General features: G+C 44.0%; 3 long non-coding RNA genes across 7 annotated transcripts; 1 reads left to right on the forward strand and 2 right to left on the reverse strand.

The window, feature by feature from the left end:
• The first annotated feature begins 1952 nt into the window (after window positions 1–1952).
• Window positions 1953–2262, forward strand: LOC124650433. The gene is made up of 2 exons (XR_006986999.1): window positions 1953–1985; window positions 2075–2262. It is a non-coding gene; the product is annotated as an uncharacterized LOC124650433 (long non-coding RNA).
• A 372-nt stretch (window positions 2263–2634) lies between these two features.
• Window positions 2635–4058, reverse strand: LOC124705605. Of its 2 annotated transcripts, none has more exons than XR_007004103.1 (3): window positions 3866–4058; window positions 3529–3623; window positions 2635–2910 (listed from the first exon to the last, which is right to left on the reverse strand). It is a non-coding gene; the product is annotated as an uncharacterized LOC124705605 (long non-coding RNA). The 2 variants fall into 2 exon arrangements; XR_007004102.1 differs by lacking the exon at window positions 2635–2910 and adding an exon at window positions 3130–3375.
• Window positions 4059–6234: 2176 nt separating this feature from the next.
• Window positions 6235–10541, reverse strand: LOC124708982. 4 transcript variants are annotated; one of them, XR_007005384.1, is made up of 6 exons: window positions 10341–10541; window positions 10105–10216; window positions 9334–9477; window positions 8876–8997; window positions 7367–7477; window positions 6235–6737 (listed from the first exon to the last, which is right to left on the reverse strand). It is a non-coding gene; the product is annotated as an uncharacterized LOC124708982 (long non-coding RNA). The 4 variants fall into 4 exon arrangements; XR_007005382.1 differs by having other exon boundaries at window positions 7367–8791; XR_007005381.1 differs by having other exon boundaries at window positions 7367–8997.
• Window positions 10542–24260: the final 13719 nt, after the last annotated feature.

Raw genomic sequence — 24260 nt, forward strand, 5'->3', positions numbered from 1 at the left:
TTGTGTTGGCATTATGAACAAGCATCTTTTGTGCACGAGAGATCCATCACACTGAATGCCGAGAATCTATTTTGTTTACTGTTAAGAAAACAAGAGTTGTCCTTATTAGTAGCATATTATTTTATAGGGAGTTCAAAGATTAGATAGCCTTATCAAGAGTTGTCTGTAAAAGGGGTGCAGTCTTCTTGTTTGCAGCATGTGAGCTTCCTTTCTTAGCACTTCATGATCTTGTAATAATGCCCAGGTTGCTGGCCGCATCATATTTTTATCTCCACTTGGTATGAATTTTACCCGAAAAAATAGAGTTCTGTAACATGTCTGTTTTTCTCTGAATGTTCTATTTTGTTTGATGGAGTGTTCTTTTTAGTATTTTTTTTCAAAAATCTGGCAGTAATGCGAGCTTATTACACAGAATGCCAGTACTTACTTAGGCTGAGGCAGTGTTCTGGTTTTACGCCGGTATAGCATAACATTCAACCTAGTATTTTTCAGTTAACTGCCAAGTTCTGAATGTTTTGCAGAACATCTATTTGATTATCTGTTTCTTAGCAATGCTTCCAATTTGACATGTAGATGCTTGATTTGCTAGGTACCAGAACATCATGCCATTTCTCTTGACTTAGTGGCATTATTCATCTCCACCATAGGGGCACTGAACTCAATCTCTGATTTGATTCTGTCCAAACCCTAGTATATTTGCAAGTTCTTCGTACCTGTGATTTTCTGCTTGATGCATCTCCACATGGGCACTGATCTTTTAGCGAGCACACAAATACCATGCAGGTACTTCTCCTTGTTAGCCATGACTGTGCTCCTATATTTGCAAGGTATAAAACGAAAAGTGTGTTTGGCACATGAGCACCGGTGCTGATGCCAAACCTTTATTTCCATGGACATGTATGATCTTCTTTAGATTAGTATTAAAATGATTGTTCTTTGCATAGGACACCGAAGAATCATGCACCAAGGAGGAGACACCATCTTCCACAAAACCATCAAAGGCCAGTGCTTCCTCAAAAAGTTCCAGTGCTAATGTATCTCATGTGAGAACTGTTCTTCTTGTTGTGGCTCCAGTCACTACACAACGGCAGAGTACCATATCTGAAGGGTCAAAATAGAGAAGAATTGAGGGACAGGCCGGCGGCGGAGATGGGGCCAGACGCGACGAACGGCATGGATGGCTTGGAGGAGAAGTGGATTCCATATCTGAAGGGTCAAAACGGAGAAGAATTGAGTTTCTAGGGAGTTTTCTGTAAAAAAACTACAATGACTAGATGCTCATGTTCCATGGAACGGAGGGAGTATATACCTTTCTATGCTTTTCACCACGATCCGTCCAAACGGAGGGATGAACTGTGTTCTTGGTGACATTTACTTCACTTTTTAGTTATCAAAAAAGATTGAACGATTTAAAGCCTTTTTATGTTATCATTTATAATTTGTCCAATGCAGCTTTCCCAGGTTCTCAAACTAGTAGGAAAGTGAAAGACAGATTGGTGAAGACGAAATTGCTATTCCAGCTTCAGTGCAAGCAAAATGTATTGAAAGTACTACTAGAACAGTTCTATGGAAGCAGCCACAACCCCTTTCCCTTCTGAAAAGATGTCTATTGCCGGTTCCTTAATCTTTCTCTGGAGGAGTTTGTCCAGTTCACCTTTTAATCTCTGTCAAGTAAAAAAAAAATCTCTAGTTACAGAAAACCAGAGCATAAAACAGTTGTGTTGAAGATCTTAGCTACAAAAAATAACCTATTTTATTCACTGAAATAATTGATAGCCAAAGCATTATAACAAGAGTCAATACAACTTATATGATAAGTTGATAACCATAACCCAGCGGGAGTCTCTGTGGCAATTTCTTGTTCGACCGTATCGGTAGGAGTGTTAGTCTTTACTTTTTTCGTTCGGCCACGTTTGCGCTTGGGTCTAGGAGGGCTGGTTTCCATGACGACATCTTCCTTGCATGGTTACGATGAGAGTGACGAGGTAGGGTATATTGCCAATCTCGTGTTGTATCATTTTTTGCATGCATTATTTTTATATTAACTTTATTACTTTACTATGCTTTTCGCCAGGATGGTGATGATGGGTCGAATGATGAAGCCCCTTTTGGTGCCTCCCTCGATGTTGGTCAGAGTGGAAAGGACGAAGATAGATCATCGCCATGAACGAATATTATGTGTGCTTTTCATTTAAAATGATGAAGCTCCTTTTGGGTCGAATTATAGTGTGCTTACCATGAACGAATACCGGTTGTCGTTGATGATTATGTGTTTTTTAAATTATTCGGTTCTAGATTATAAATGAATTGTTTTTGTAATGTCCGAAAGTCTTTTTGGCTTTCGGTTAGGTGCCACTTTGGCCGTTAGAAGAGCAAATTTGCTCCTCTAAAGGTTTTTTGCCTTTGGGTTACAGATGCTCTTATGTGAAGAAAAGACTCGAATAGTCAATTTATTTTGCATGAAATAGTCAATTTATTTCACTACTGAAGTAGAAAACAAGAGAGCTCTCTCCAATAAAGAACCTCTCATCAGCAAAGAGGAAAGGGGGGAAAAGCAGTAGAAAACAAGGCTGGCAAATGACTAATACATGAGGTAGTGCCATCTATACGACATTCGATCGTCCAAAACCCAGATATTCAGCTGCCTCAATCACGAATCACGACTACTGCGACTTCTCTTGTGGAACGCCTGGAGCTTCTTTTAGTGCTGCGCCCTTTTCTTGGTGATTTCTGTGCAGTGGAATAGCGCCCTTCAAGATAGGGATCGTCATCCGATTGCTTCCTGCTCCTTTTGTGGTTATTGTACCTGTCAGTGGACTTGCTGCCTTGAGGACTCTTGCTGGCGCCTGCATCAGTAAATTCGAATGCCAATCAGAACAACCAGGCTCCACACTTTCACGCCGTTCAGATCTGTGTTTGTTAGAACATAGCAAAATTCAGTAACATCACCAACATGCAAATTTAGGATACAACAGCAGATCAAAGTTCAGGACGTCTTCAATAAGTGAAACCAACTGAGTGGATCATCCCCTCTTGCCTCAAGACTGAATTCTGGGAGAATTACATCAAAGAACATGCATTCTCTCACGGGTCCAGGAGTAGCCAGCATGTCAACTTGTCAAGTAAAACTTTTAAAGAGAAACAGGAATCTTTTAACACTTGGACGAAAACTTACAAAAGAATTAAATCAATCATTATTTCTACCTATGGTTTTTCATTGTACAGCACAAAAATACCCCAAAACACAACCAGATAGGAGCAGCAAGACATAAACGTTATAAATGTTTCACAAAGTATGATCTAGCAGTATTTAGACGATAACAGATAGGAGCAGCAAGACATAAACGTTATGAACACACACGGACTGCCCTGAACCTGCAATTGGGCACAGCAGACTAAACCTTTCAGCCAAACTCCACAGAACTGAAATATAAGAGCGATGAATTATTCATAGGTTTCTCTTTGGCCACGAAATAGCACTGCAATTTTGCAACAGCCGTCGGTTCTTGCAGTTGTCAAGCATCTCACCTCAGGGATTTGCTGGAGAAGGGCGAGAACGAAGTGGGTCCTCCCTCCCCATTGCAGGAAAGCAAGAAACAGCAAGGTGGGCACCAATGAACCCTCTGAAATTTTTACAATGAACAAGCTGGTAAATATGTTCAAGCAAACACAAAACAAATTTATAAGTGATGAACTAGCCAAAGTTATTGAAATTAAAATTTACGCAAGATGCTTCCACCTATACAGAGATAACATGTTTTCTTTTTCTTTTTTCTTGAAATCACTGATAAATTAGTAGCATTCAGGCCAAAAAAAATTGATAGAAAGTAGAAAGTGAAGCAAAGAGACCAGACAAGAATAATACCTCGACGATCAGACTTCAAATGCACCCGTCATAAAGCTTCTTCTCGCAGCATCTGAGTTTCAGTGGAAGCACATCAGAAGATTGCTGCGACATTGGGATTAGGCTGGCAGGTTAAATGAGAAGATGAATCTTTTATCTACTAGTGCTTCATACCTGAAGGCAGGCGGGCCGATGGGCGGCGACTCGCGGCGGCGACGGAGAGGTCGGGGCCGTGAGTCCCCGCGACGGACCGACGGGGCGGCGACTCGCGACGGGGGAGGGGCGGCGGCGTCGGCTGCGGGACGGCGGCGTCGGCTGCGGGACGGCGGCGTCGGCTGCGGGGCGGGGGCTGTGGGGCGGCGGCTGCGTGGCAGCGGCGTCGGCGGGGCGTCGGCTGCGGGGCAGCGGGGCGGCAGCGTCGGCTGCGGGGCGGCGGCGTCGGCTGCGGGGCAGCGGCGTCGGCGGGGCGGCGGCTGCGTGGCGGCGACGGGCGCTCCTGGGTTTCCTTCGAGATGTATCACAATCCGAGATGTATCAAATCCTCCGATCTGATTCTGATTTTTTGTTTTGTTTTGGAACACAGATTAAAACGTCCGCTCCGGAGCTCTTTTACGGTGTCATATTATTATAGAACTTACAGAAAACGTATCACAGATTTAATCAACGGTCACGAAAAATTACATTAGACGGAACCAAAATTCGATTAGACGGAACCAAAGTTCCATGCCAATCACCGTAAAAGAGCTCAACTTGGAAACTCAATCTGGTCTTGTGTGGATCAGGGAGTGTATGCACGTACACATTACATAAAATAATGAGTTGCTAGCGAAATATGGAATGACAAATCCTGCACTTTGACACACAATCCGTTCCGAGACGAATTGGGTAAACCGCACCCAAGCAACACGTATCTCTCGCGTCTGGGCGTCCGTCTGTCTGGGCGTGAGAACTGAGAAGGGGCTGATCAACCTCCTAGCTACCGATTGGTTTATACGGAGTAGTTTAGGTCTAGACTAGAAGGACCTGGCGCGCGTTGCAGCGCCCGCTATTTCTTATCATTTATTTTCTTCTTTAACATGTTCAAAATGTTTTTTTGTATATTTTGTTTGGCTGCATGCCACTGGTCCATTTCTATTTAGTCAAGTGCAATGAAAAAGAAATACGGAGAGGAAGATGCATGACAGGAGCACATTACCGGTAATAAGTATGTCAGAGAGTTAACTTTTAACTATACAACATTATATAACATGCACAATTTTCCATAATAACTTCTCCAATTAAAAACCCTATGGTACAGCAACATATATATCTTCTAGATGAAGAACTTCTTGGTACTACTTCTTTACTCAATAACCCTTACTAACTTGAAAGACAAATTAATTGATTACAGTTACATGCCATTCAGATGCAAATCGAAGTCATGCCCCCTCACCTTAATGTCCAAGCTATTTGAAGTTACATAGCACTAAGAATATTACATCTCAAACCCCAGAACTCAATTAGTAATGTACATGCTATTTGCTTCAATGGTAACATGCAGATTGTGAGAACTCAACCTACAAAATACAATAGCCGATGAACTCATAAAAATAATACCTTCTCCTGCTGCTCACCAAGATTCTGATGGTTCCAATATTAATGATAACATGCTTAATGTTGTTTCTGCATTAGCAGTCAGTTTCTAGAATAAGGAAATAAAATATGTGACGATAAGCATTTTGTTACAATTAGCAAAAACACAATGAAAAGATGATAGTTTATCACAGTGTGCAACCGTACATTGGTTGTACAACTTATGTAATGACCAACAAAACTCCGTAAATTAGGAAAGTAAGGTATGCAATCAATCTAAAATGGTGGATGCAGAAAAAGCTGGTAGGAAACAAATTAATATATTAAAAATATTGTCTTATCATAATAATACATCAATAAACTGGTGAATAACCAATGCCTTGATGAACTGGAGCATCAATTCAAGGAAGGTAGATGCCTTCTCAAAAAAAGAAGTTCAGAGGGCACAACCTATGTTGTAACTGACATTTACTCTTAATCATATAATAAATACATCTATCCAACCGTTTTTTTGTCTCTTCAAGCATACACTATTGTTAATTTTCGTTGACATGCAACTTGGAAAGTAACATATTTACTGTCGGAACAGTTTTGTACAAGTTCAAATGACAGCCACAAGGATACATAAAAGTTGAGTAAAATAGTGATGACCAAATCGGAAAGGATACAAAAGCTGAGTTGTTGGTAAAATAATAGCAACTGTTTTCGCTATTGAAGTAGTCCAGTAGCTTTAAGATCGAATATACAGTATGATATATACAATAATACTTAAGGTGGCACGGCATCCAAGTACTTAAATTCAGAAAAGAATGGAGGTGGACAATATTAAAGAAGGCTTACCTTACATTCTAATTAAGTGATATACATATTTATTTTATATAATTCAAGTGTAATTTCATAGGAAAAGACAACAAATATTTTGAGATTTTCTGTAGTAAGAGTCTGAACGTTTGACTGTGCTATCTTTACCAAGGATGAGGAAGTAAGAATAATGTAATAATCAAACTTTCTAAGCAGAGTAACTTGGGGAGAACCAGCACAACATGATGGGAACATGGTGGCTGTGATGAGGAGAGCAGCGTGATGATGGAGCAAATTGAGTTGGTTTTGGCAAAGCCCGGTGTTCTGCTGAAGAACCGTATGCTGGTTGAGCAGTCCATCATGCTTCAGATGCATTGTGTTGTCTTACTGGAGGAGATTGTCATGTGCTCACCGCAAACAGATTATCGTGCGCTCACACGCAGGTCTTGAAGCTAGCATTATTAACTGTTGTATGCGCTCCTTCCTGGCGCAGTTGCTGGTAAGACTCGCTATGCAAACACTGCAAGCATTTGTTTCAACTGCATCAGCATCTCATAGTTAATATCATCAACTATTACATGCTCATGTTCACAAAGGAACTTGATAATTCCTTTAGGCTTGAGGAGTGATCACAACAAAAGTATAGCAGCTATGCATCATGCGTCACTCGAATACCATGCTAATTAAACTGCAAAGAGTAGAGTATGTGGCATTCACTTTGAAGACAACTCAGCTAGCATGCGTCAGTATTTTCGAACAGAAGTTTCAAAAATAACTTGGGTAGTATAATATGATCATTAGATTTGCAATTAGTTAGCAGAAATTTGTAATCAAACAAAAGGAGGGAACACGGCACAAGGCTCAGCATGAGATGACTTGGAATTTAAAAAGCAATATAAGAGACTAATCCAAGATACACTATAGGCACTATCTTATCTGGATCACGCATCACACTGATATGACAAAAAAATCCCCTTTTTACAATGTCTACAATACGACTCGAAAATAAATCCCATGTTGTTGCTTCTGTATTAACTGATTCCCTCTTCCCAAGTGTCTCTGTAAAATTTTATGTTTAGCAGAAAAATAAACCGTAATTGCATCATGCAGAAGTAAAAGTATAGAATTTATGATACAAATATGTTTTACCTAGAGCCTTGATCATCTCCCACTTCTCATATTCAGTACCCAACGATGCTAGGATTCCACCACAAATACTCTGACCTGGCACTTATACACCCCCTCTTTCTAGTTCAGACTCTGAAAGATACTTGAGAAAACTAACTGTATCAATAGTGGAATACTCACTTGATGCATATGACAGAAAATCTGCAATGGAGGAAAGAATACGAAACACCTCTATCCAGCATCACACGAAAGCTTGAAGTGAATGTACAGAAAATCTAGCCTACACTTCTATCTAAAGCTATGCACATAACAACCTGTACTTTCCAAGCCAGTGATATATGGACATAGCTATTTGATATTTCAGATGTTACTATTATACCATAAATAATCATGTATTCATGCATTCAAGCAGAGATCAGAACACGTCATGTAGCACATTATGTGCAGAAGTCTTATCCAACTCCATGAATTACTAAGAAAGTTTTACAGAATTAGAACTTGTTTAAGGCCAATGTTATTTCAAGCGACAACTGTACATTGAGAGAGCGAAACAAACTATAGTGGAGCAAGCAACTAACATATTTCAGGGCACGCAACCTATATTATTTAATAAGTTCACATGCAGTTGGAAAAACTTGTTGAGATACATTGATATACACCAATTATATATAGCACGATCATATATATCTTTGGCATAGATTTACACATCACAATTCATGGACCATCAGGTTTCACCGTTCTGTCTCAAGGTGTTTTTTTCTTAAAGGACTGTTGAATGCCCAAATCTACCTGATTTTCCTAAGAGCGTACACAAAGATACAAAAAGCTTGAAAATTTCTCATTTCCCAGGAACCATAAAGTAAGAAACTCTAGTAAAAAGAAATAAAGAAAGATGTGTGAATATTGCTTACTGAACCATACATCAATATTACTTCAAATATAAAAAAAAGATGCACATGGATTATATGAACTATTTACATTGAAGAAGTAAGCAAAACCTTGGTAGATAAAGTAATCCGACATAAGTATCTTTTTCAACTCAGCTTTTAGAATATGCTTTAAATGGCAGGCTCTTCCTAATACGTTTAATTTCAGTATCCCGAGTCTCTTGAGTAATAAGTTAATTCGTATAATCAAATATATAATCTGATTGTTTTACATAAATTTTTCAAAGCAATCACCTTAGGTTAATCCTATAAATTCGTTTATTCAAGTTCCTTGCCATGGATTTTCTCTTCAGGCTTTTTGAAGAACTGAAATAAGCCATGGGTATGCATGTGTCGTATAATGGCAAATAAGCATGCCCTATTAACGTACCCAATGTCTATGTGAAAATTAATACATCTCTATGCTGTTGAACACGCTCCTCCATCCAAAAATTAAACCTTATGCCATAGTATTCTTTCACTGAGCACAGGTCCTCAAACACAACACCAAGCGACAAATCTGTATTTACACCATAGGACAACATGTAAAAAACACAATGAACAAAATATATGGGCAACAATTATTAGAAGGTAAAGGACTTACGATGTGGTGAAGCGCACATCATCCTCCATTTTCGCTGGAAGTAACTACCAGAAAGTTTCTGCGGTATTATTCTCATTTGAGTTGTTCAACAATTACCAACAATTTCAGACAGAAAACAGCCCCTGGAAAAAAATCTTTGTTTGAAAATCAATGAATCACCACGCTAATTGAACTAAAGGACTAATTTTACGGTACAAATACAAAATAACACAGACAGTGCCACAACAGCAAGGAGTCAAATATACACCAGTACCAGACTTGGGATATGAACATTCGCAGAAATTTAACTTCCTAATACACCAACAAGAATACAGCTAGCTAATCCGACGATTCGGACCACATAACACCTAAGAACTCAAATATATCTCCCAAATTCTTGACAGAACAACCTCATGACTTACTTCTGCAGAAGAAGATTCACACGACAGAAAAGATCACAGAGAAGGAGCAAGCTTTACCTACTCTGGACAGTAAGGAGGCATTTGTCTGTTGCAGCCGCTGGGGGAGGGTGGTCGGAACTCGGGATTGAGGCTGCCAACGACCTTGGCTCTGGTAGAGACCGAGGATGGGTTGTTCCCTCCGAGACCACCTCAGCTTCATTTCTGTTGATGACACCAAAGAGCATGTATGTACTGAACTTGTAGTCGGGAAAGGCGGACTAACTATAACATTTTACACAAAACATAAGTAGGATGAACTTTCTCTCTTATGCACTTACAATCATATGAGTATCTATATATACACCAGAAGAGAACGGTGCAATAATCAGATAACACTGCTTTCGCACAAAACAGCTTGACTAATGACCAAGTGTGAAGCCTGATTTTAACCAAATAAACTGAGGCAATCTAACATTTAGTCAAAGAAATATAGCACAGTGAAGCATGGATTATTAGGATTCAGTCACACAAGTCATAGGCAAATTATTAATGTAGGAATATAATATTGACTCAACTGCATGAGTTAAACTGCTAATTCGATCAGAGTAATAGAAGAAATCTCGCCCCATATCTCAGGTATTTAACCCCAAAATCTTCACTACAGATGCAACATGAGCCCTAATCATGGTGTCAAAGGATAGTTATCTGGCTCCAGTACACTCATAGTGATAAACTCATCTTAGAAAAATATATTTACAGAAGCACAACATTTCATTTATTCATTTTTTTAAATGTAAAAGGCATCTGAATACTATGCAGGTTGACTGTTTATGCAGGTATGCGACGCACCTCACGGCTGGGTGGTGGTGGTGGCCGGAGTTGAGGAGAAAACTCGGGATTCCATTGAAGCGCTGGACGGAACTCCAACTCGGCAACTGCACCTGTCTATTCTTCATCCACCCTTACCAAACAAGATCGAGGGGAGTGAGACCGAGATGGAGCAGACAGAGCACAGAGATGGGGGACATGATAGAAGGGAGGCCAGCAAGGCGGTAGGACAGGGGAGAGGAAGGGCGGCGCCCTACCTGCATGGGACGCCGGAGTCAAGGGTGGAGGTCGCCCCAGTCCTCTTCTCAGTGAAGGTTTACCGTGGAGCCGAAGGGCCGAGGCAGAGGAGAAAGAGAGGGGCGGGAGGGCGGCGCCGCCTCGAGGTCGCTGCTTGGTCTCTGGATTCCCAACTGAGATTGTCCTCCATAGACGAATTTCAGTTAGATTTGGGGAGGAAGAGGAAAATGGAGCCTAGACGCAGGAGGACTTGGAACTTGGAAGGAGACGAAACAAAGAGGAAACAAAACTCCTTGCCATTCCCGACCGACAATCAAACTGAAGAACCGCCGTCAACCCCTCACGAATAACCCTGCAGGTGGGCCCGCGAGCAACCACAGGGCCTGGGAACCCTGGGAGCTTAGAGCTCTTCTAAGATTGTAAAGATCGATCATGGCGATGGCGGCGCGCTTCAGCGACGAGGACATCCGGTTCATGGCGGAGGACGGTGTGGATCGTCCTCTCGAGGAGAGCCTGAGGAAGCTACTGTCGAAGACGAGCCAGGAGCTGCGCGATGCGGAGTTCCCCTCGCTGGGGCACCTGGACTGGGTGGACAGCCTCGAGGCCAGCACCATGGACATCGTGAAGTACCTCGCGGAGGACGCCGACGAATACAGGCACTGCGCCGCGGTTTTCTCGCAGAGGCCGGGCGAGGAGGCGCGCGCGGTCGTGGCGGCGCTGCGCGACCACGCCGCGTGGGCGGACGCGCGGCTCGCCGAGGCCCAGGAGCTGGTGGCCTCCACGCGGCGCCTCCGGGACAGGTACCTGAGGGAGGCCACCGGGACGGACGAGCTCGTGCACCACGCGGCGAACGAGTTCCAGAGCTTCGTGACCAAGGAGACGGACGGCGGGGACGACGTGCCCTTCGGCGAGAACGCGGAGAACGCGGCCAGGGCCGTCGCGATAGACGCGGCGGCGAGGGCCGGCGACGGCGTCGGGGCGCGGTTCGCGGAGAGGTTCGTCACGCTGGCTGAGAGGCTCAGGAGGGCCGCGGCCACGACGTACGCGGCACCGGCGGGCGAGGAGGCGCTGGTGGAGGCGATGCAGAGGCAGGCGGCGGAGGTGGAGGCGCTGTGCGCGGATCCCGACGCCTTCGTGGCCAAGATGCTGGCGACGGGGTCGTGGAGGTGCTTCATGGCTGTGAACCTGCTCGTGCTGAGGGAAGACGGCAGCAGCTCCAACGCCTGGCTATTACTAGTTGATGGCTTGATGCTGGTGGAGAACCTTTTAGCCCTTATTTTCGTGGGTTCAAATAATTTTCAGATGTGCATGGATGCGAGGGCAAATTGCCAAATTTGGTGATTACTCTGATCCCATCATTGTAAGGTTCTCCGCAGTCAACAGCGCTTCTCTGCATTGGACATTTTACTGGAACCGATCTGACTAAGCTTTAGAGCAAGTACAATAGAGTCCAGTCAGCTGACTATAAGACATTAAATAATATATTTTAGATGAGTTGGAGGAGAGAGAAGAGGAGAGAGAAGGGAGGTGAGGCTACTATGCAATAGCATAGCTCTTGACGTGCTCCTAGGCACCTTGTGAGAGTGAAAGGTGGGCCATATATTAGTAAAGTACTACATTCTTATAGCCAACTATTGTACATGTTAGCTATATGATGACTACAAATGATATGACATCTTGTTATAGCCAACAGTTGGCTATACTATTGGAATTGCTCTTATATAGAGATGCTCGCAGTAGCTATATGAACGAGCTCAGCCTTTTGTTTGGTTTGTCCAATGAATCCAAGATCGTTGTATTTGTTTTCTGACGAGACATTTTAGTTGTAGTGTGGTACCCTTTTCGGATACAGACATCAAGTTAGCTGTACAATGCTCATACTAGTTATACCCTATTTGTACTACCCCCGTTCATAAAAAAATAATCATAATTTTTTGTCTAAATGTTGATGTATCTAGACACACTCTTGATACATTTAAAACTAGATCGCCTAACCCTTTGAGGTATTTTTGTAAATTTGGAAGCTCCGCGCCTTTGCCTTGGCTTTTGGTGATAAGTTTTGCTGACCAACTTACATTTTCTATGCTAGCTGATCTGCGAAATTTTTAGAATCACTTCTTGGTCATTTTATGAATATATGTCTAAAACCAACGACAAGAATTATAAAATGGAGAGAGTATAAAATTATGTCAATATACGCAACGTTATATCAATCTAGTTAATTTTTATGTGTTAGATGTTGATATAATAAAATTTTGATCCAACTTAATGCAGTTTTCTCAAAACAGGTTTCAGCTTCTCTTTATAAATAAAATCCAACCGACCAAACTGATACAAAGTGGTCGAAAAATCCCTATACAACATCTATGTTCTGTGCCCATTGTAAATTACAGTCTTCAGTGTCCATTTTGTTTACTATTCTTTCACTGGACATATCTGAAGCTTTCAGTGAAGACAGTGACTAGGTATCTCTACCCATGAGCACACAACCGACAACACCAGGCATCAGGCAATGAGTATTCCTTTGGAACATTTACTCCAGAGATCAAGTGTCAAAAAGAAAAAAGAAAACAAACGATGGCTCTGCCCCAAGTAGATATACCTTTGCGCCCATCTCCGATTGGTGGGACTCCAATATATAGTCAGGGAGAGTACTAATGTTGAACTAAATAAAGTTGTACTGGATCACCGGAATTCAGGGAGTATATATGGACGTACACATTACATAAAATAATGAGTTGCCATTCCATGATGTGCTAGCTAAATATGGAATGACAAATCCTGCATTATGACACACAATCGGATACGTAGTACCGACTACCGAGTTCTGTTCCGAGACGAGTTGGGTAAACGGCACCCAAGCAACATGATCATTGTATTTGTTTTCTGACGAGACATTTTAGTTGTAGTGTGTTACCCTTTTCGGATAAAGACATCAGCTGTACAATGCTCATAGTTATACCCTATTTGTACTACCTCCGTTCATAAAAAAATAATCATAAATTTGTCTGAATGTTGATGTATCTAGATATACTATTTAATGTATAGATACATTCATCTCATCTGGAAAAAACCCTAGCGCCCCAACTCCCCGCCACCACCCACCCCGCCTCCCCTGTGCCGCCGCCGGAGGGCGCCGCCGGGCAAAGCCCGCGCGGGCCGGCGGCGGTAGGGCGTCCTCTCCTCGCGTCCCCCTACACTACGGGAGGCACGCCGTGCACCGACGGCCCCGCACCGTCGGCACAGGTTAATCCACCGTCGGCACCGTCTCTGCCGACGGTGACCGTCGGCGTCTGCGCGTCGGCATAGTTCACGTCGGGGGCGGCGTACTCACCGTCGGCACAGGATGGCACCGTCGGCACACGCGTGTACCGACAGCTGGACGGTGGCCGTCGGCCGTTACCACCGTCGGCGCAGCCCATCTCGCCGTGACGCGCCGGTCGTTAACTGCCACGCTGTGCCGATGGTGTCACCGTTGGCACCTTTTCTTTTTTTTTTCCCAGATTTGGCGCCAAATACGTCGTTGTTCGATCTGGAAAAAAACGCGCGAACTGGGCCGGCTGTGCCGACGGTGTCACCGTCGGCACAGACCCTGCCATTTGGCGCAGCTATGGGCCTGTGCCGACGGTGACACCGTCGGCACAGCCGGCCCAGCTTTTTTCAGATTTTTGCCATTTTGGCTCAATTTGCTCAGAAAATCGCACAAAATGCACATATTATAACATTGAATATCGAGTAACATATATAGCACCGAGCATAAAGATATCACCGTATAGCACCAAATCTCACAAATATAGCATCAAATCTCACAAATAGCACAAATATAGCATACAAGACCATGGTACATACACGGGATCCACTACAAAGATGGAGTGTGTCATCATGTGCTAGTACAATGTAGAAACTATGGTGGTGCACCACCCGGACCCGAGTACTGATCTAGCTCCGAGTGGGTGAAGCGAGGCCGCACTACTTTGATGGTGCTCGGGGAGGTAGAACCACGACGAGAGCCACCGGAAGAAGAACCATGCCGAGGTTCGGCAGAAGCACCAGGAGAACAGCGACCGGGGTGCATCGGCGTACCATCAGGAGCGTCGTTCCCGGATTCTCCCAATCCCTACATGTTGGAGGGAGTTAGCAACTTAGCCATGTAACACCAAGTTAGCAACTTAGCCAAGTTAGCAACTTACCGGGGTCAACTGACGGTGACGCTTGTACGTGCAATAGAATTCCTCCTTGGACGGGAACACTGGCGTCGGCCCCGGATGAGGTGGCTCTGGGAGTGGTTCCTCTCGCACTCCAGTCATCATGAACCGAGTGAAACTCTGCAAGAAACGGGAGAGATAGCTCAGATTCAAACATGGGGACTTATGATGTTTTGCAACCATAGAGATTGAAACTTACCGCCATCCGGTTGCTCGTCCACTCGGACATAGGCATCTTTCACAAGGTCATGCTCCTTAATCTTCTCGAGATACTCCTCGTAAGCTACCGCATAGGCCTCCTCGAGCTGAGTCTACAATTTCAGAAATAATGCGTCTCATCAACATAGCCATTCAGGAACAAGAGTCAAAACAGAGGATGAAAATGTGGATGACTTACATCTACCTCTGCCCGAGAACGGCATGTAGTCCGCGAGGAGGTAGTGTAGCTGCCGGAGGGGAGGGTAGCCTTGATCTGCGTGAAGTTCCTCTGAGGTTTGAAACCCCCAGCAAGGCAGGCAGGACGTCCATGCGGCTGGCCGGACCCCGCCAACATCATCGCCACCTCGTCGACCGGCTTGGTCATAGGGTCCTCCACCTCTGGATGGAGCTTGGCGTACTCCTCGCAGTATTTTTCCTTGCTCTCTTTGGCCTTGCCGTAGTACCTCTCAGGCGCGGGCCGAGGCTCGTTCGGACCGGGCGTCACCAGCTTCATGTGCGTCCACGCGTCCATCTCACCAAGTTCCCTCCCGAGCTTCTTCCCCGCATCACAAAACAAATGTTATGCATATCATCGAAAATCAAAAAAATGCAGCTTGTTCCATTTTTATATGTACCGAACGGTCCCGATAGCGATCGGTGCTGCTGCTCCCCGCACTGTGTGTTCCCTGATGCCCACGGTTGACCTTGTTCCGGTCGCTCACGGCCTTGAAATCGGGGTTTTCGCCGACCCAATTCTTGACCAACTCCATGAAGGCGGCCCTCTTATTATTATCAGCCCAATGTGGTACAACCTGCAAAATCAAAACTCATTTGAAGAACAAACAATATAATTGCAAGTTAGCCGCAGTACATAGAATCGCATTGACAATTACTTACCGACATGAAGTCCTCTATCGTCATAGCCGGGGGAGTCCCCGCACAATCTCGGGCTTTGTGTACCTTACGCCCTGCTCAACATAGAAGTGGCCGATGCACGTGATCCTCTCGGTTGTACCACCGCTGCCGTGTCAACTTCCGACACATGTTACGGAGGATCACGTCCACCCTCTCCTTATGCTCAGTCGCCACCCTATAATTGCGCTGCAATCAAGCATAACAGAAAGTGTGAGAGGCATGAGTTATCACGGTGGGGTTATAGACTACATATGAACGAAACCCAAAGAGTATGCATTACGTACCCAAAACTTCTTCATCACGGCGTCGGCGGCGGAAGTAAAGCCAGGGTAAGGCGCTATCTCAAAGTCTTCCCAACTGTAGGCTAGCTTGGACTCGCCCCCAAGGACCGGAGTGTAGATCCCCGGCCAGTACTTCCTAATAGCAGCTCCAATCAGACTCCCTGGCACGCGGACATTCTTCCCCGTATATGTGAAATTTATGCACAATTATCAAACATTAGAAAATGCTAAGTGTCATAACGAAAATGAAATCACCTTACTACTTACTCTATCTTTCCTGGGACAAGGAGCCACTTGTCATCCTCCGTAGCAGGTTCCTTACTCTCATCGGGAACCTGCGCTTCCCCACGAATCCACAACTTCTTCGGAGCCATCTCCGTCGAAGCCTCCTCGTGCCTAGACTCCTCCTCTGTCTCCTCCTCCTCCCTAGTCTCCTCCTCCTCCTCGTCGTCCATAGACTGTGAAGCCACTGAGCCAGAAGCAGAGGGAATGTCAGCTAGAAGGAGCTGTGCATCCCCCCTCGTCCTCCAGCTCGTCCTCCCCCTCGTCCTCCAGCTCGTCCACCCCCTCGTCCACCCCCTCGTCCACCCCCTCGTCCTCCCCGTCCTCCGTCTGCGTCTTCGTAACGCCGGGTGGGAACAATGGTTCTTCCACAAGCACCCGGCCCTGGCTTCCGCTGATGCATCTGATCAAGCAAGGAGCTCGATGATGCCTTCCGTCCGCTCATAAGGTTCCCGCGGGGATCTCGCCCAGCGGCTGCGCTCGGTGTGCCGGCGGCGCTCCTCCCTGCTTGGCGCCGTGGTGTTCGTCCCCGTGCCAGCGAAGGGTTGCTCGGCCTCCCCCTGTCTCCCCTATCCCCTCCGTTCTCTGCTCCCGTGCTACACCGGAGACCTTCCCGCGGCGGCTGCTCACGTCGGCGCCGGCCACTTCTGCGCCGCTCGTCCCTGGGCTTTCCTCGTCTCCATCGCGGCGCCCAGTGGTGCTCGGCCGCTGGGCGTCGTCCTCATTCTGTTCCGGCTCTCCTCGCGTGAGGGCCGGCCCCTGGCTCCGGCGCGTGCCCGGTTGGCTCCAGGCGCGCGGGCTGCTCCGCTGGCTTGGTGCGGCTGGCGTGGCCCTCTAGGCCTCGGCCCCTGCCCGCTCCACTGCTCGTCCCGCGTTGTTCATGTGGTTCGGCCATCGATCCCGGCCACGGGCGCGCGGCTCACTGATGTCTACGCACGCTTCTTTTCCTGTAGACAGTGTTGGGCCTCCAAGAGCAGAGGTTTGTAGAACAGCAGCAAGTTTCCCTTAAGTGAATCACCCAAGGTTTATCGAACTCAGGGAGGTAGAGGTCAAAGATATCTCTCTCAAGCAACCCTGCAATCACGATACAAGAAGTCTCTTGTGTCCCCAACACACCTAATACACTTGTCAGATGTATAGGTGCACTAGTTCGGCGAAGAGATAGTAAAATACAGGTGGTATAGATGGTGGTAATATTGCAGGAAGTAAAGATGCAGTAAACGAACATGTAGCAGAACAGTAAATAAACGGTGCCAGAAAATAGCTTGTTGGCGTGGGAGGAGTGTGAGTGCCTTTTCTATTCGGAAGCAAGGCCTAGGGATCATACTTTCACTAGTGGACACTCTCAACATTGATCACATAATAAAACCACTCTACACTCTCTTGTTGGATGATGAACACCATTAATTGTGTAGGGCTACAAGAGCACCTCAATGCCGGAGTTAACAAGCTCCACAACATTCAATGTTCATATTTAAATAACCTTAGAGTGCATGATAGACCAACGCAATTATACCAAGTACTAACATAGCATGCACACCGTCACCGACGAGACTATGAAAGGAGGAATAGATCACATCAATACTATCATAGTAATAGTTAACTTCATAATCTACAAGAGATCACAATCATAAACTACGCCAAGTACTACATGATGCACACACTGTCACCATTACATCATGGAGGAGGAATAGAGTACTTTAATAACATCACTAGAGTAGCACACATAGATGAATAGTGATACAAAGCTCATATGAATCTCAATCATGTAGCCAGCTCATGAGATCATTGTATTGAAGTACATGGAAGAGAGATTAACCACATAGCTACGGGTACAGCCCTTAGCCTCGATGGAGAACTACTCCCTCCTCATGGGAGACAGAAGCGTTGATGAAGATGGCGGTGGTGTCGATGGAGATGCCTTCCGGGGGCACTTCCCCGTCCCGGCGGCGTGCCGGAACAGAGACTCCTGTCCCCCAGATCTTGGCTTCGCGATGGCGGCGGCTCTGGAAGGTCTCTCGTACCGTGGCTTTTTCCGTATCGATGATTTAGGTCAGGGAGTTTTAAATAGGCGAAGAGTCGGAGTCGGAGGAGGTCTGGGGCCACCAGACAACAGGGGGCGCGCCCCCCTGGGCCGCGCCAGCCACCTGTGTGGTGGGCCTGTGACTCTCCTCTGGCCCCTCTCCGGTGTTCTGGAAGCTTCGTGGAATTATAAGATACTGGGCGTTGATTTCGTCCAATTCCGAGAATATTTCCTTACTAAGATTTCTGAAACCAAAAACAGCAGAAAAACAGGAACTGGCACTTCGGCATCTTGTCAATAGGTTAGTTCCGAAAAATGCATAATAATGACATATAATGTGTATAAAACATGTGAGTATCATCATAAAAGTAGCATGGAACATAAGAAATAATAGATACGTTTGAGACGTATCAAGCATCCCCAAGCTTAGTTCCTACTCGCCCTCGAGTAGGTAAACGATAACAAGGATAATTTCTGAAGTGACATGCTATCATAATCTTGATCAATACTATTGTAAAGCATATGAGATGAATGCAGCGATTCGAAGCAATGGTAAAGACAATGAGTAAACCCATGAATCATATAGCAAAGACTTTTCATGAATAATACTTTCAAGACAAGCATCACTAAGACTTGCATAAGAGTTACTCATAAAGCAATGAATTCTTAGTAAAGGCATTGAAACAACACAAAAGATGATTAAGTTTCAGCAATTGCTTTCAACTTGTAACATGTATATCTCATGGATAGTTGTGAACATAAAGCAATATAACAAGTGCAATAGGTAAACATGTAAGAATCAATGCACACAGTTGATATAAGTGTTTGCTTCTAAGATAGAAAGAATAGGTAAACTGACTCAACAATAAAGTAGATGATAGGCCCTTCGCAGAGGGAAGCATGGATTACTATTTTTGTGCTAGAGCTTTTCATTTTGAAAACATAGAAACAATTTTGTCAACGGTAGTAATAAATCATATGTGTTATGTATAAGACATCTTATAAGTTGCAAGCCTCATGCATAGATTACCAATAGTGCTCGCACCTTGTCCTAATTAGCTTGGATTAACATGGATTATCATTGCATAGCATATGTTTCAACCAAGTGTCACAAAGGGGTACCTCTATGCCGCCTCGTACAAAGTTCTAAGGAGAAAGCTCGCATTGGATTTCTCGCTTTTGATTATTCTCAACTTAGACATCCATACCGGGACAACATAGACAACAGATAATGGACTCCTCTTTAATGCATAAGCATTCAACAACAGATAATATACCCATAAGAGATTGAGGATTAGTTGTCCAAACTGAAACTTCCACCATGATTCATGGCTTTAGTTAGCGGCCCAATGTTCTTCTCTAACAATATGCATACTCAAACCATTTGATCATGAAAATCGCCCTTACTTCGAGACAAGACGAACATGCATAGCAACTCACATGATATTCAACAAAGGTGTAAAAGTTGATGGCGTCCCCAGAAACATGGTTACCGCTCAACAAGCAACTTACAAGAAATAAGATACATAGCTACATATTCTTCACCACAATAGTTTTAAGGCTATTTTTCCCATGAGCTATATATTGTAAAGGCAAAGAATAGAATTTTAAAGGTAGCACTCAAGTAATGTACTTTGGAATGGCAGAGAAATACCATGTAGTAGGTAGGTATGGTGGACACAAATGGCATAGTTTTTGGCTCAAGGATTTGGATGCACGAGAAGAATTCCCTCTCAATACAAGGCTAGGCTAGCAAGGTTGTTTGAAGCAAACTCAAGTATAAAACGGTGCAGCAAAGCTCATATATGAACATATTGTAAGTATTATAAGACTTTACATCGTCTCCTTGTTGTTCAAACACCTTAACCAGAAAATATCTAGACTCTAGAGAAACCAATCATGCAAACCAAATTTTAACAAGCTCTATGTAGCTCTTCATTAATGGGTGCAAAGTACATGATGCAAGAGCTTAAACATGATCTATATGAGCACAATAATTGCCAAGTATCAAATTATTCAAGACATTATACCAATTACCACATGCAGCATTTTCTGTTTCCAACCAAATAATAATGAACGAAGTAGTTTCAACCTTCGCCATGAACATTAAAGTAAAACGAAGAACACAAGTGTTCATATGAAAAAGAGGAGCGTGTCTCTCTCCCACACAAGCATGATGGATCATATTTTATTCAAACACAAACAAAAATAAAAGCACACAGACGCTCCAAGTAAAGCACATAAGATGTGACGGAATAAAAATATAGTTTCATTAGAGGTGATCTGATAAGTTGTCGATGAAGAAGGGGATGCCTTGGGAATCCCCAAGATTAGATGCTTGAGTCTTCTTGAAATATGCAGGGATGATTGATACGTCTCCGACGTATCGATAATTTCTTATGTTCTATGCCATATTATTGATGATACCTACATGTTTTATGCACACTTTATGTCATATTCGTGCATTTTCTGGAACTAACCTATTAACAAGATGTCGAAGTGCCCGTTCCTGTTTTCTGCTGTTTTTGGTTTCGGAAATCCTAGTAACGAAATATTCTTGGAATTGGACGAAACGAAGACCCGGGGTCCTATTTTTCCACGGAGCTTCCGAAGACCGAAGAACACACGAAGTGGGGCCACGAGGTGGCGACACCACAAGGCGGCGCGGCCCGAGGGGGCCCGCGCCGCCCTATGGTGTGGCCCCCTCGTCCGGCCCCCGACTCGCCCCTTCCGCCTACTTAAAGCCTCCGTCGCGAAACCCCGAGGCGAAAAACCACGATACGGAAAACCTTACCGAGACGCCGCCGCCGCCGATCCCATCTCGGGGGATTCTCGGAGATCTCCTCCGGCACCCTGCCGGAGAGGGGATTCATCTCCCGGAGGACTCTACACCGCCATGGTCGCCTCCGGAGTGATGAGTGAGTAGTTCACCCTCGGACTATGGGTCCATAGCAGTAGCTAGATGGTTGTTTTCTCCTCATTGTGCTTCATTGTTGGATCTTGTGAGCTGCCTAACATGATCAAGATCATCTATCTGTAATTCTATATGTTGTGTTTGTCGCGATCCGATGGATAGAGAATACCATGTCATGTTAATTATCAAGTTATTATACATGTGTTGTTTATGATCTTGCATGCTCTCCGTTTCTAGTAGAGGCTCTGGCCAAGTTTTTACTTTTAACTCCAAGAGGGAGTACTTATGCTCGATAGTGGGTTCATGCCTGCATTGACACCGGGGAGTGACGAAACCCCTAAGGTTGTGTTGTGTCGTTGCCACTAGGGATAAAACATTGGCGCTATGTCCGAGGATGTAGTTGTTGATTACATTACGCACCATACTTAATGCAATTGTCCGTTGTTAGCAACTTAATACTGGAGGGGGTTCGGATGATAACCTGAAGGTGGACTTTTTAGGCATAGATGCGGTTGGATGGCGGTCTATGTACTTTGTCGTAATGCCCAATTAAATCTCACTATACTTATCATGTCATGTATGTGCATTGTTATGCCCTCTCTATTTGTCAATTGCCCGACTGTAATTTGTTCACCCAACATGCTTTTATCTTATGGGAGAGACACCTCTAGTGAACTGTGGACCCCGGTCCATTCTTTTAATACCGAAATACAAATCTGCTCGCAATACTTGTTTTTACTCGTTTTCTCTCGCAAACAATCATCTTCCACACAATACGGTTAATCCTTTGTTACGACAAGCCGGTGAGATTGACAACCTCACTGTTTCGTTGGGGCAAAGTACTTTGGTTGTGTTGTGCAGGTTCCACGTTGGCGCCGGAATCTCCGGTGTTGCGCCGCACTACATCCCGCCGCCATCAACCTTCAACGTGCTTCTTGACTCCTACCGGTTCGATTAAACCTTGGTTTCTAACCGAGGGAAACTTGCCGCCGTGCGCATCACACCTTCCTCTTGGGGTTCCCAACGGACGTGTCAACTACACGCATCAAGCAAATTTCCGGCGCCGTTGCCGGGGAGATCAAGACACGCCGCAAGGGGAGTCTCCACTTCTCAATCTCTTTACTTTCTTTTTGTCTTGCTTTATTTTATTTACTACTTTGTTTGCTGCACTTATATCAAAACACAAAAAAAAATTAGTTGCTAGCTTTACTTTATTTACTGTCTTGTTTGCTATATCAAAAACACAAAAAAAAAAAAATTAGTTTACTTGCATTTACTTTACTTGATTCATCATGTTTCCTTTTGATTTTACCGCAAAGAACATACCGGTAGGACAAGGGTCTATAATTGGGAGGAACAATATAGAAGAATTTTTCACCCATGTTAGTACCATTGAAGATTTCGAAGATAGACACTTGGTAGACCTTGCTCCCACTTATGAAATTGCTGTCGTCGCTTTAGTTCGCCCGTTGGAAACTAAATTTGTTAATCTCAATCCTATAATCCAACACATGTTTCTTACACTTGGTGATATGGAAGAGGGGGAAAAGAAAGATTTTGTTTTAGAAACCCTTCTTAGAGAATTTGGTGGTCTAGCAAGAGAGGCTAGAAAAGTCTTCGCTAAATTTAATATGCTTGGTTCTCATACTAATTTTGTTGGTCTCCTTGAAAAAAAGGATATGGATAGGATAAGGTACACTAATAATGCTAATGATGGTAGGGAGATCAAAGCACCAATACCATGTAAACTCCTAGCTATGAATGATGCACTAGAACATAACTATGCTTGGCTTGTTCCTGAAAATTTGTTTGATGAGAGTAGCAAGCCCAAGACTAATGAAAAGGGAGACGCTGAAACTTATGTATCTAATATACTATGCATGGTTGAGAAAACTCCAAACCCCTCTGTAGGTGCACCACCCTTCGATGTTACTTGAGATACACTTTCTGCGCCTAGCTGAAAGGCGTTAAAGAAAAGCGCTTATGGGAGACAACCCATGTTTTTACTCCAGTATTTTTGTTTTATATTTGTGTCTTGGAAGTTTTTACTACTGTAGCAACCTCTCCTTATCTTAGTTTTATGTTTTGTTGTGCCAAGTAAAGTCTTTGATAGAAAAGTAAGTACTAGATTTGGATTACTGCGCAGTTCCAGATTTCTTTGCCGTCACGAATCTGGGTCTATCTCCCTGTAGGTAGCTCATAAAATTACGCCAATTTACGAGCATGATCCTCAGATATGTACGCAACTTTCATTCAATTTGAGCATTTTCGTTTGAGCAAGTCTGGTGGCCTAATAAAATCCATCTTTACGGACTCGTTCTGTTTTGACAGATTCTGTCTTTTATTTCGCATTGCCTCTTTTGCTATGTTGGATGAATTTCTTTGATCCACTAATGTCCAAGTAGCTTTATGCAATGTCCAGAAGTGTTAAGAATGATTGTGTCACCTCTGAACATGTGAATTTTTATTATGCACTAACCCTCTAATGAGTTGTTTCGAGTTTGGTGTGGAGGAAGTTTTCAAGGATCAAGAGAGGAGTATGATGCAATATGATCAAGGAGAGTGAAAGCTCTAAGCTTGGGGATGCCCCGGTGGTTCACCCCTGCATATATTAAGAAGACTCAAGCGTCTAAGCTTGGGGATGCCCAAGGCATCCCCTTCTTCATCGACAACATTATCGGGTTCCTCCCCGAAACTATATTTTTATTCGGCCACATCTTATGTACTTTGCTTGGAGCGTCGGTTTGTTTTTGTTTTTTGTTTTGTTTGAATAAAATGGATCCTAGCATTCACTTTATGGGAGAGAGACACGCTCCGCTGTTGCATATGGACAAATATGTCCTTAGGCTCTACTCATAGTATTCATGGCGAAGTTTCATCTTCGTTAAATTGTTATATGGTTGGAATTGGAAAATGATACATGTAGTAAATTGCTATAATGTCTTGGATAATTTGATACTTGGCAATTGTTGTGCTCATGTTTAAGCTCTTGCATCATATACTTTGCACCCATTAATGAAGAAATACTTAGAGCTTGCTAATTTGGTTTGCATATTTGGTTTCTCTAGAGTCTAGATAACATCTAGTATTGAGTTTTGAACAACAAGGAAGACGGTATGGAG

The sequence above is a fragment of the Lolium rigidum genome, chromosome 4, assembly GCF_022539505.1.
Source record: "Lolium rigidum isolate FL_2022 chromosome 4, APGP_CSIRO_Lrig_0.1, whole genome shotgun sequence".
Lineage (NCBI taxonomy): Eukaryota > Viridiplantae > Streptophyta > Magnoliopsida > Poales > Poaceae > Lolium > Lolium rigidum.